Source organism: Vulpes lagopus, chromosome 20 (assembly GCF_018345385.1).
Source record: "Vulpes lagopus strain Blue_001 chromosome 20, ASM1834538v1, whole genome shotgun sequence".
NCBI lineage: Eukaryota > Metazoa > Chordata > Mammalia > Carnivora > Canidae > Vulpes > Vulpes lagopus.
This window is the reverse complement of record NC_054843.1, coordinates 15,530,712-15,543,861: the sequence shown is the minus strand read 5'-3', so window position 1 is coordinate 15,543,861 and position 13,150 is coordinate 15,530,712. Positions and strand designations below refer to the sequence as shown.

General features: G+C 39.1%; 1 pseudogene; it reads left to right on the top strand.

Annotated features, from left to right (window-relative positions):
- Positions 1-1,706: 1,706 nt before the first annotated feature.
- LOC121479350 lies at positions 1,707-9,630 on the top strand (annotated as a pseudogene).
- Positions 9,631-13,150: the final 3,520 nt, after the last annotated feature.

Sequence of the window (13,150 nt, the reverse complement as noted above, 5' to 3'; positions counted from 1 at the left end):
ACTGAAATGAGAACTGTAAACACTCAGTTCATGTGCCAAGGATCCTCATTCAAAATAATTTCATAGAATTTTACCATTAAATCCTTAAAATATTAAACCTGTTTTCCATATTACTCAGATTTATTTGGTAAAATTTCATAGGTTTATACCAATTATATGTCCCCCAAAACATCTAAATGCTAAATGAGAGCCACTGATCCGTAAGGTGAGAAAAAAGTGCCAACAGCGCCTGGCCACTAAAGCACGTGAGCCTTAGCATCAAGTGACAACATCAAGTAGAAGGTTATCCCTGGGATATTTGCATTCTTACTCCTCTTCCCAAGTGCTGACCTCTTTCCCATCTCTACCCACGGTAGGGAGAGGGTCACGTCCACTGTGTGGCTTCCCTGACCTACTGCTCCTCCTCTCCCCTCACTTTGCTCTCACAACTGTACCTCTCTTAAGACAACCATCCTCATCACAATGGTATTTGAAATATTGATTATATTTAGCTTTCTGCAAAAAAGTGGGGAAGGGGGTCCCTGAAGAATCTCTGGATGGAGAGAAGGAGTGCTTAGAAGAAGAGATGAAATAAGGTTTACTATCCTTGCTTCTAGATCAAGGCTACAGAAGAATAAAGCCAGCCTTGTTGAGCACCATGTTGGATCCTTTGCTTCTTTTTTCTAAGATAGTCTTTACAATAATAACACTGGGGGTAGGTGTTACTGATGCAATGTTCCAAAAGAAGAAATCCACCCGAGGAATTATTAAGTACCATACTCATCCATTAGCTAAGGATGAAGAAAAGCTGAAACCCAGGCCTCTGATTCCTGCTCCAATGCTCTTTATCCACAGGTCCAAGCTAAAGCAGCACTTCCTTGTGGCAGCTTCCAATACACTAATCGCTTCTTACATTCCCCATCCCCTACATTTCATCAGTATCCTCTTGCATAGGGAAGAACACGGCTTTATAAAAGTACATTCATCCTGTGTAAAATTTATTGAATGCTCTGATTCAGAGTTAGTTAGAGAAAAAAAATTACAGTGTAATAACATTATATTTAACAAGGTGTTACATTTTTCCCATTCTCCTCTTGGTATTTTAGACATTATTCTCCTAGGTCAGAACACCAGCTTATACCCCCTGTTCATGGGTTTGGAGTGTATTTGATCACAGTTAATGCTAATCGAGATCATGTACCTATGAAACAGTGTCTGCCAATGTCACCTTATAGTTGAAATACTGGTTAAAGGATTATTTGGACCCTTAAGAAATAGAACAAAAAAACTAGCCCTCAATGGACAAACATCAGCTGGGAGATGGAGTTCATACAACATCCTTGTGCCTTGGGAATTCCCTAAGTTAACTGAATCTTCCCAGACCAGTAGAGGAAAGCCAGGACTGGCTAAAAATGCTGACTTTCTACAAGCTGACCCTAGCTGGGGAGTATAAACCAGACCACATAGAAAACTTTTCCTGCCCATTCTTGTTCCTTTCAGACCTCCAAATGCATTGCTCTTACAATTAAACTTCCTTATACTCATGAGACATTTTCTAAGTGTCCTGAGACTTCAAATAAAATGTGCAGCTGGTTAAAGGTTTGCTTTTCTTGTCTCCTTATAGAAATTTATATCTGGGACACCATCTGGGAGAGACACAAGTGATTAGGGTGGTAGCTCTAAACTCTCTGCTTAGCAATTTTACTAGATGTTATGTTCTTCATACCATGATATTCAGCATGTTCCAGGAGGTTTTGGCAAGTAACCGTTCCCTTTCCACTAAAGTTATGAAACACAGGTAGGCTTTGAATGGACACAGTGGAGGGAAAAAGCGAAAAAGCCAAATTCTTTCAGGTAAGCCTAATTTCCCCCCGACTTCCAGCTGCCATCTCCCAGGAAAACCGTTGGCCCTAAGATGTAATAAAATTACTCTTAAGTCATGTAAAACAAATCATTTAACAAAAATGATTTACTTTAAATAAAAATCAATGACAAAATGTAGGCAGTTTCAAAATTAAAATGCTGAACGTAAACATCACTGAGACTGTCCTGGTCCCCAGACCAGGTGGAGCATGTAGAGACAGCAAGTGCTAATGCCTTTATAGCTTGGCAAACTTCCTGGCTGGCTTCAAACTGCTTTGGCATTTCCAATTCTGCATCCAGAGTAACTCTTCACTGCTGCTACCATTTTGTACATGCTGATCTTCCCCCCAGGCATTTCTGGCCCCACGTCAACAAAATTGCATGAAAGTGAAAAAGCAGAAATTGGGGGTGCCTGGGTGGCTCAGTCAGTTAAGCCTCCAACTCTTGATTTCGGTTCAGGTCACAATCTCAGGGAGGTGGGATCAAGCCCTGTGACCAGCTCCACGCTCAGCAAGGAGTCTGCTTCTCTTTCTCTCTCTCCCTCTCCCTCTGCCCCTCCTCCCACTCGCACACATGGGTGTGCTCGCTCGCTCTCTTTCTCTAAAATAAGTAAATCTTTAAAAGAAAAAAAAAATCTGCTCTCCTCTCTTCAAGCAGCTTAGTGAATTTTTCTTTTCTTGTCCCACTTTGACCTTTCCCCTACTTTTGCCATATTACCCAGCCAAGCTTCAATATTAGCAAATAATTTTTTAAGGAATAATTTTTAACATTTCTTTCAACCCATTCTCCTCTGCAAAATATTCTCTATCTGTAGATCTTCAATAACAATGATAAATTACTCCATTGATTTAAGTGATTTTTAAGACTCCTTGTCTCACCAAAAGAAAAGGGAAGATGATAGAATGATTTCTCCAGAACACTGCCTTCCTTCCTCACTCACTCTGATATCAGACTTACAAGTGAGTCCCAATGGGGTCCTCATGAAAGAAATAGAAAAGCAACATGTGCCTATCTTATTATTTAGTCAACTGATTTTTTTTTAAGATTTTATTTATTTATTCATGAGAGAGGCAGAGATAAAGGCAAAGGGAGAAGCAGGCTCCCCACAGGGAGCCCAATGTGGGACTTGATCCCAAGACCCTGGGATCCTGCCCCGAGTCATAAGCAGACGCTCAGCCACTGAGCCACCCAGGCATCCCTGGTCAACTGATTTAGATGGCATATTGTAAACCAGGCATTAGCACACCCAAAGAGAAAATGAAAAACCAGCTGTATTCATTCTTTACCATAACAAATTGCCATAAATTTAGCAGTTTAAAGCAATATAAATTTATTATCTTGCATTTCTTGGATTAGGAGTCTACTAAGAGCCCCACCAGGACAAAATCTAGGTGTCTACCATCCTGCATTCCTTCTAGAGTCTCTGGGAGTCTATTTCCTTGCCTTTTCCAGCTTCTTGAGACCACCCACATTCCATGACACATGCTCCTTTTCTCCATCTTCAGAGCCAGCAACATTGCATCTCTAACCATTCATTCTTCTATAATCACATCTCCCTGTCTCTGACCAGAGCCAGGGGAGATTCTCTGCTTTTAAAAACTTCTGCAATTAGCGTGGGCCACTTGGATAGTCCAAGATAATTTCCCCCATCTTCACATCCTTGATATTACCTCTGCAAAGTCCTTTTTACCATGGAAGGTAAAACACAGGCCGTGGGGATTAAGACACAGACATGTTTAGGAGGCCATTATTCTGCTTACCACACCAGCTGTCAGTGCTTCATTCCCTACAGCCAAAGTCATAGCTTAGTTGTTTTACTTCGCAATAAATCTAACTTCTCCTAGGAATTCTCAAATCTGTCTCTACATCCCATCTGTTTTCACATGCAAGATCCTTGGTGTATTTATTCAAGCATTCAAAAGCAGTCAGTTGCACTACCATAGTGTTTAATCTATTGCACAATACTTTGTTTCCATTTGAAAGAGATCTAAAGACTCTTCAAGATGCATGTTTTCTGAGAAATTATCAGTCCTTGTTTGTTCTCAAATGCTGCTTGTGTCTTATTTCACTGCAGCTAGAAACAGGACCATGTAAAATATGGCCATGAGAGGATCCACTGGGGTCAACTTCACTCATACTAGAAGCAAAAGAGCCTTAGCTAGTTTCGTAAACTCCCTTTTTCACGTTGTTCAATTGTCTCTAAAATTTGGAGGCTTTTCTCTTAGCCATCTTGGAAAGTAGAGAAATTCCTAAATTTTTTAAGAATTAGATGATATTGCCAGATCTCACTCATTTTTTTAATCTTCATGTCCATCAACATAACAGAAAAAGAAAAACCTCTACTTTCATGATAAAAACCCAGTTGTTAAAATTATTTGGAGGCTAAATACCAAATTTTTAAGATACTCATTCTGAACCACAGAAAAGGTAAAATTAACATTAGTCTTTGTACCATACTGTTACCACTGTGTTTTCTTACTGTTACATGTACTCCACTCTAGGATAAAATTTAAAGCCAGCAGGAAACTGCCCTATGCTCTAAAATTAATATAAATGCCCTAGTGAGTGAAGAAAATGTAATGAAGTAAACAATCATGTGCACAAAGAATGTGGAAATGATATTTGGATTCTCCAAAGTCCAACAGTTCTCAAAATTTTGGACCTCAATATCCTTTCACATTCTGAAAAATTGCTAAGAAACCTCGAAGGGCTTTGTTATATGGGTTACATCAATTGGTATTTCCTATAGTAGAAATTTAAATTCATATTTTTTAATATTAACTTATTCATTCTTAAGTAACAATAGTGAATCCATTACATGTTAACAGAAATGACATTTCTATGAAAAATATAGTTTTCAAAAAAGAAACTTAATGAGAAGAATAATATAGTCTTACATTTTTACCAGTCTCTTTAACGCATGCCTTAACAGAAGGCAGCTGGACTCATACCTGCTGCTGCATTCAATCTGCTGCAATCTTTTGTTTTAGTTAAAATATGCGAAGAAAATTCAGCCTCACACAGATATGTAATTGGAAATGGGAGGAGCATTTTTAATGATCTTTTCAGATCATTATGGATATGTGAAGGGTGTGAAAAAAAATATTTTATGTGGGTACAGGTTAGGTAAGTACAACAATTAGTTCAAACCATGTTTCCAGAAGATTCGTTATGACAGTCTCAGCATTGGTTATGACCAAGGAAAATGGTGTAGGAATCACTATGGTGTATTTTTTAAAGATATTGGCCTTTTAAAAAGCCATAACAATAAAAATAATGCTGGACATTAGCTAAAAAAAAACTCTACAAGTAAATCACACAAGTTTGTCCTTCCTCATCCAAAACTGACTCCTACCACCTGGAATACTGTGAGAAACTCTGCCTGCCATATTTCAAAGGAAACATAGCTGAACTGGAGGAAGTCCAAGGAGGTTAACCAAAATGCTTTCCCAAACAAGAGAGATTAAAAGAAGGAAAGAGGATTGGAAGAATGAATGAGGTCCTGGAAATCATGGATTGTATAGATAGCATATAGAATTATTGGCCAAATCTGAGAGTTCTCAAACTGTCTTCAACTTGTGGAACTCATGAGTGGCACAATTTTAAGATATTAGCAGGTTCTGGAAGAGTCACAATGTAGAATGGAAACTCTAGGTTTAGAAAGGGTTTCTGGAAGAGTCACAATGTAGGATGGAACTTTGGAATGCATCTCTCTAAAGTCTTGGGGTAGCTGTTGTAAGGGACAGCCATGCCTGCCATTAATAACATGCCCTTTGGGGCTGTCAAATAAACAATTATCCTATACCCCTATCTGTACACTTTACAAAGATTATTTTATGAGAATCCCTTGACTTTTTCATTCTTCCACCCTATTAAAACGGTTCTACCTTTATCTAGTCTGTCGTCCTCTTTTCTACCCTCCAAGGAGCTCTCACTCTTGCCAGATTGATTCTTTGAGGCTTTTGAAGGCAGAATCAGGTAGGTAGGAGGGAAGAAGAGTATAGGAAATTGCAGAGCTGGGGCTGGAAAAGGAGCTTTCCCGGGTGAAAGACATTTGAAAACTAAAGGATCAGGTACACCTGCAGAGAATACGCACAGTGGATGGGAGAGTGGTGAGAAAGGAATTTTAAAAAGCATTGCTTTAGAGAGATGTAATGGATTTAAGTTACTCTGAAGCTAATTTTGGTTTCAGTGCTGTGTTCTCTTGACCACAATATGCCCCAGACCTAACCACACCAGTCAGGGCTTTGTTACAAACACTCCCCCTGTGGGCTCATCCAATAGTGCCCTTCGGGATTTCTTATGAAAACACCTAGAATTCTTAATTAATATTCCTGCTCCACCACATGACTTTTTTCAGTATAAAGCGGTTAAATTAAACTCTTCGGAGGACTTCATATGTTAGGTAATAGGAGCACATAAAAGAATCTGTCATCAGATGCCTTTCACTAAGTTCATTACAGATAAAACCAACACCAAGTGGTTAGAAGCAGAGGTTAAAATTTCACTCACTTGGACTTTGCATAATAACGAATTAAACTGCTGGATGCTATTGGCGTTCTTCTGGGAATAGGATTTGGAAAGAGTAAAACCAGCCAATGAGTGGTCTGACTTTGCTCTTTAAAGTAATTTAAGGTAATACAAACCCACCAAGACTCTACCTCCCTTTGATTTTAAATGGTATTTGTAACAGGAACAGTGCAGATGAATAAGATTTTATTTATATACATTTTCTCAACTTAAACTACTTTCTCCAGATGTGTAGGGATAACGAATCACCTCAGTACTTTATAACTCAGGCACTGTGACAGCAATGCAGTACCAATTCATTTCTTGAAAAATTAATGTAGTCCACAAATCCAGAAATCACATCATCTAAAAAAGTAGTCAGTACTAGGGAGAGAGAGTAAGAAGTGAGGGTTAGCAGAGAACACAATAGAAAAGCATCAGAGGACACCGAATGCTATAAATATATGGAAAATGGGATGAAAGGAACCATTTTTCTCTTTACTGGGAAAAAAAATCAAATAAGCCTGCTTTAATGCATATACTTCACGTAAAATACATTTGCTATTTTTTAAGACTTCAAGTAACACATTCCTAAACTAAGTCCTCATCCAAATTCAGAGCTCTTCATTAAACAGGCTTTGCACTACATTGTTCATGAGAAAATTCTCCTTTGTATAACTCTGTGGCTAATGCCACCCGTATTCTGTGATAAGATTTTATAACCCCTTCCTTCTGCTGGTGGCACTTAAATGCTAAAAACAGTCAGACTCCAGAGCCTTGTTATTTTTCACTTTCCTTTTACAACCACTATAAATTCTAGACCCTGATTTTTAATATGTTCACCATTAAAATATATTAGCTAAAAACTTTAGGTACATTTAATAAAAAAATTTTTTTTAATTTTTTTTTTTTTTAAAAAGCAGGTCCCTACCATGCTCCCTTCTGGTAATGCACTCTTCCCCTTCTCAAATACTACATCCTCTTCATTGTTTTGGAGGAAAAGGGAGAAACTTTCGTTGTTGAGCATGACTTAGAAATATGAAAATGCTGTAGGTATTTAAGGGCACTGCAGACACCACCACTGCCTTCAGCCATTACTTTGCCCTGTGCATCTATGCATGAACAGGTTTCAACTGCAAATACCTGCAACTTTGTGCATGAAGGGCCCTCTGGATGCTGGAGTGCATCAGGCCCAGGAGCAGAGAGACTGAAGGAGGCCAAAAGTACTGGGGAGTCCCCTTGGAGCAGCCCTGGACCACTGAGAGACAATAGAGGACCATCTCTCCAGTGTCCTCACCCTCCGGGGTGCCAACCCTAAGGCACCTTATACATGCTTCTCAGAGGCCCCAAGGGAATGAGCCCTGGTTGTCGTCAGTGGTTATTACTTGCTCAGAAATGCACCTCCTACTGGCTTCCTTCCCTTCCCTGTCTCAAAGCTCCCACTCCCTGAAAGGCACTTCCTGGGATTCCTTCCCAAAAGAGATTACTTATTTTCAAATCCTCATCTCAGGACCTGCTTCTAGGGGAACTCAACTTAAATCAGAGGGTACAGTGTTGACTGGTTGGGAGGAAGAATCATCAAAAACATTTTAGAAATCTTGATCTAAAGGAGGCTAATAAAAACAACTTCACTTTCATTCAAGTCTATCTGTGATACTCAGACCAGAAGATGGCAATTTAGAAACCATGTGACAAGGACCCAGGAAAGCTTTGAAGAGGAGGTGACATTTCAAAAAGGTCTTAAAGGATGACTACAAGCTTAGCTGGGGCAGAAGTGGTTAGAGGACAACCAAGGCAAAGGGACCAACATTATCAATACCAAGAAAACACAGTACCCTCAGGATGAGAACAGAAATGCTGGAGAGTGGCTCAGGGCCTTGAATATGATGCTAAATCCTAAGAACTCAAATTTCATTCTATGAAGTGGAATTAACACATTACAATTGTTTAGAAACCCATGGCCAAATCACATAGGGCAGATTTTTAGAAATAATATACATAGTATAAAATTTTCAAATTTCTTAAGTTTATAATAAAGCTAAATAAAGGGGTGCACCTGGATAGCTTACTGATTGAGCGTCTGCCTTTGGCTCAGGTTGTTATCTTGGGGTCCTGGGATCAAGTCCCACATTGAGCTCCCCGTGGAGAGCCTCCTTCTCCCTCTGCCTATGTCTCTGCCTCTCTCTGTGTGTCTCTCATGAATAAATAAATAAACTCTTTAAAAAAAAAAAAAAACCTAAATAAAGGTTTTCACTAGTTTAGACCATTCATGGCCAACCTAATATTTTTGTGTGTGTTCACATAGATATATGCATATTAATATTGATGTTCTTCTGTGAATAAAAATAAATACAAAAAATGTACACTATGGTTTCAGAGTGTGAAATATGTCTGCATGAATAGATGGACAAAAATATTCTACAAAGTTGATCCTTTGCTGGTGTTGCCTATTGCAATTGCCAACGAATGGCACCACCACATTCTGTTTCTAATCTGGAGATCAAGACTCACAATGAACATTTCCCTCCTCCTCACTGGCCATAGCCAGCCCATCAAAGTCCTGTCAGTCTGACCTCCTAAATATCTCCTGTGTCTCTTCACTTTTTCAATTGCTTCTGTCACCACTTAGTGTCAACAACCATCACCCGTCCCTGTAGGAGAGCAAGAGCAAACATTCACCCTTGCCCTGCTTCATGCTATGCTTATAGTAGATCATGTCCCTCTCCAGGGGAAAGTCCTCTACCAGCTACCACTGCACTGAGGGTAAAGACCTAACCTGATGTGGCCTTGGCCCACCCACTCAGCCTCATCCCTCGAAACCCCTTCATTCATTCTCAAGGATCCAGCAAACCCAGCCAACCATTAGTTCCTCAGAAAAGCCCATGATCCCCAATACATCAGGAGCTTTGCGTGTACAGCTGGTCTAGTTGGGAAGACATATGCCATTGGCAAGCCAAAATTATGGGACCTAATGACAGCCCATATCAATATACTGTGTATTCTTGACAATTCATTTTCCTATGCACTGGCCCTGCAAACCGCCCTCAGGTGTTGTTGCATTTATAACAAGAAGGTATCACTCAAGCATTAACAGTAATGGCAGCACTGGTCTCAATTGTCTAAGATCACAGTAATTACCTGTTTTAGTTGTTTCTGAAGTTCTTTTATCCCTTTTTTCACTACTATGTGATCCAAACCCAGATGACCCCCAAGTGCTGTGAAACACACAGAAGCAAGTACAACAGAATATCTCATGAATGGACTCACAAGTTCACATGATGCTACCTTAAAGTCCTTAGCCTGCATTATAGCTAGAATAAATTACTAAATATATATACATATCCTTTCCCAGGTCCCCCTCTTTCTTTACTTATTTAACTCCCAGTTCTCCTTGACTTCTCATACCAACATCACTTTCTCAGGGAACATCACTTTCTCTTGGTTCCACAGCTTAGGTCTTTGTGTTTAATATTCTTACAATATTCTGCATTTTTCCTCCTCCATCTGCCATTACCCATCTGTGTGCTTACTTGTCTGCCTTCCTCTTCCTACCAGAAGGCTGGAACAAAACAGGAGCTTACGAGATACATGTTTTAAAAAATTATGTGAGTGAGAAGTTAACTTGTCTCACCTATTTTGTTGAGCACTTGAGGCACATTATCTATTTAGGTCAAATATAGCTAAGAAAACTAAAGCTGAAATACTCCTAAATAACTTGCTTAGTCAGCAATGATGGGTCTGGAATTATGCCCTAATCTATCTGACCTGAGCAGACATACCTTACTGTCACACTATACCACATGGCAAAATAGCAGGTGACATTCATGGCATTGTGTTAGCATAAGACTTAGGGGACTATTATTCAGATTTTTCTGTTATACCATCATCCTGATGTCTCATCAATAAAAGTGGTCTTCTACATTATGGATAACTTTTTCCAAGCTTTATCAGATCCCGATTCTAATTTATTGACTTCTTAGCATCCTTTTCCAATCTGGTTATTTAGCCTCCCACTGTACCTTATTATGTCATTCCAGACATATTTTTCCTACTCTTTGCCTATGTTCTCCCCTGATTTTTTACCACGCTCCAGTAACATGGGAAAATGCATTAGGACTTGTTACTTTTGTTCAAAATATAAATACATTTTCCTGTACAGGTTGGGTGTGGAGAGTGTTTTGGAATAGGGCAGGGAAAAACCATGGGATGAGACTGAAAGAATAAAGGCCAGGAAAAATCAGTCCCAGTTTGGAAAAAATGGAACCAGATAATATTCCTAGCTAAGAGAACAAACATGCTTAAAGATTATCTACTGTGGCATGGGACTGAGCAATCTTTACTTCATAAAGGAAAATATTTGAGATGATTGTTACCCAGAGAGTTCAGCTTAATGGATAAACTTGTATAATAACAGAATCACTCTATCTGTTAATAATACTGCTGTTTTGTTGGTGAAATTAGAATCACTTACAGCATATAAATACACTTTTGTTTGTTTCAAACAAAAAGAGGTTTGAAAATAAAGACAAAGGGAGAGGTCCCAGTGAATTCAGAAAATCAGGTCAACTTGATTAATGATGAGACAGAAAAGGAGATGAAAATACCAATAATTCTTGCATAATCTGTTGCTGATTGTGCGCAGTAAGCTCAGGCGTCAGCCAAGGTATTGTCCTGGCCCACAACTCTGTGCCTTATCCCAGAGAAATCTACTTATGCCCCCACACAGTCAGTTCCCAAAAAGAGGCAACTCTGGACACCCCAGCTGTGTTCACCCAAGAGTTCTAGCCTTTTCAACTCACTCCTGGTTAGTGTGTGGTCTCAGTTCATGCTTCCTCTTATGGGCTCCCCATCTGTTGACCTTATCTCCCACCCCTGCCAGTGCATTGCACTTGAGGATCACCGTTTGAAGTTCCTTTGCTTTTACCTTTTCCCAAGGTGCAACCTTGCTCAATCTCTGGCTCTTTCTGCTTGTACTTGACTCTGCCCACCCAAGCCCCAGGGTACACCCACTTGGCTGTTCCTTTCCTCAGGAATGGGAGTAGGCAGTTCACTATGCATGAGCAATCATCCACGTGATAAAAGTCTGAAGGAACCCAGTAGCTTCCCAACTGCCCACCCACATACACTGGAAGCATCTCTGAAAAGGCAAATGCTGTCAAAAAAGAATACAGCCGATCCTCATTATTCCCAGATTTGCCTACTCACTAAAATGTATTTGTAAACCCCAAATCAATATTCATGGAGCTTTCCTGGTCATTTACAGATATACACAAAGTGACAAAAAATTTGAGTTGCTCAATGCAACATTCCAAGCTGGGGTCAGACAAGGCAATGCTCTGCCTTCTTGTTTCAGCTCTCAGACTGTAAAAACAAGTGTCCTTTCTGCAGTTTATACACTGCCATGGTTGTTGTGGGTTTTTTTTTCATTTTTATGCTTTTGGTTGGTGATTTAACTGTTTACAATGGCCCCCCCCAAGCACTGTGCTAAAGAGCTGTCCAGTATATATATATTGAATAAGCCTCATTCAGGCATGGCTTCTAGTGAATTTTCCATGATGTCAATGTTAATGAATCCGCAGTATATGGTAAATAAGATGTCCCTAAACAGAAGCGAATAAAACAAGGTTATGTATTAATTAGTTATTGAAAATATTGTGATCAGAGGCTCACAGGAATGTAAATCTGTATTTCTCCTAGGAGCAAGGCTTCCTAATTGCTAATTCAGTGTTTGCATAGACTTTTTAAAAACATAACTACCATGAATAACAAAAATCAACTAAAACTTCATCACATTGGGGTCCTGGAGGAATAGGACACAGGAGATAGTAATGTGGCCTGGAGGGAGCTTTGGGTGGGCTCCACCCTTAGATCCTGACTGTAGCAGTAAGTGGTATTCCAGAACAGATGAAGGTACTAAACCAGAAGTAAAGGAACTTCAGATATAAACTTTTTTCTTTAACTGACACAGACATTTAATGATTTTCAAATTAAGACAATGCACTTAAAAACAGTACTTGATTCCTTCTTTTTCTTGAAATACTCTTTTTGGGGGGATTGGTGAATTTTTTTATTTTTTAATTTTATTTAAATTCAGTTAATTAACATACAATGTATTAGTGGTTTCAGAGGTAGAGGTCAGTGATTCACCAGTCTTATATAACACTCAGTGCTAGTTACATCATGTGCCCTCCTTAATGCTTATCACCCAGTTACCCCATCTTCCCAACCCCCTCCTCTTCAAGAACCCTCAGTTTGTTTCCTATAATGAAGTGTCTCTTATGGTTTGTCTCCCTCTCTGATTTCATCAGAGATAAACTTCTAATTCTTCTCAATATTTCTTGAGCCCAACCTTATTCCTAGCTTAATTGCATTGCTAAAATAGTCTGGCAACAATGCTACATAAACTATTCATGGCAAAAGAAGTATTAGGTCAGAATTTTCGTCTTAATGTTAGATACTCTAGATCTGCACTGCCCACTACAGTAGCCACCAGCCAAATGTGGCCAATGAGCACCTGAATGTGGCCAATTCAAACTGAGAGGTATTGTAAAGTACAATACACACACCGACTTCAAAGACACAGTATGATAGAAATAATATAAAATATCTTATAAATAACGTTTCTATTAATTACACATGGAAAAAAATTGTATAAGGTGGGTTAAATGAAAGGTACTATTAAAAAAAAAAGAAAGAAAGGTACTATTATAATTAATTTCATCTGCTTATTTTTTTCACCTTTTTATATGTGACTACTAGATAGAACTTTTCAAATTGTGGAAACCACCTGCATTGTGTT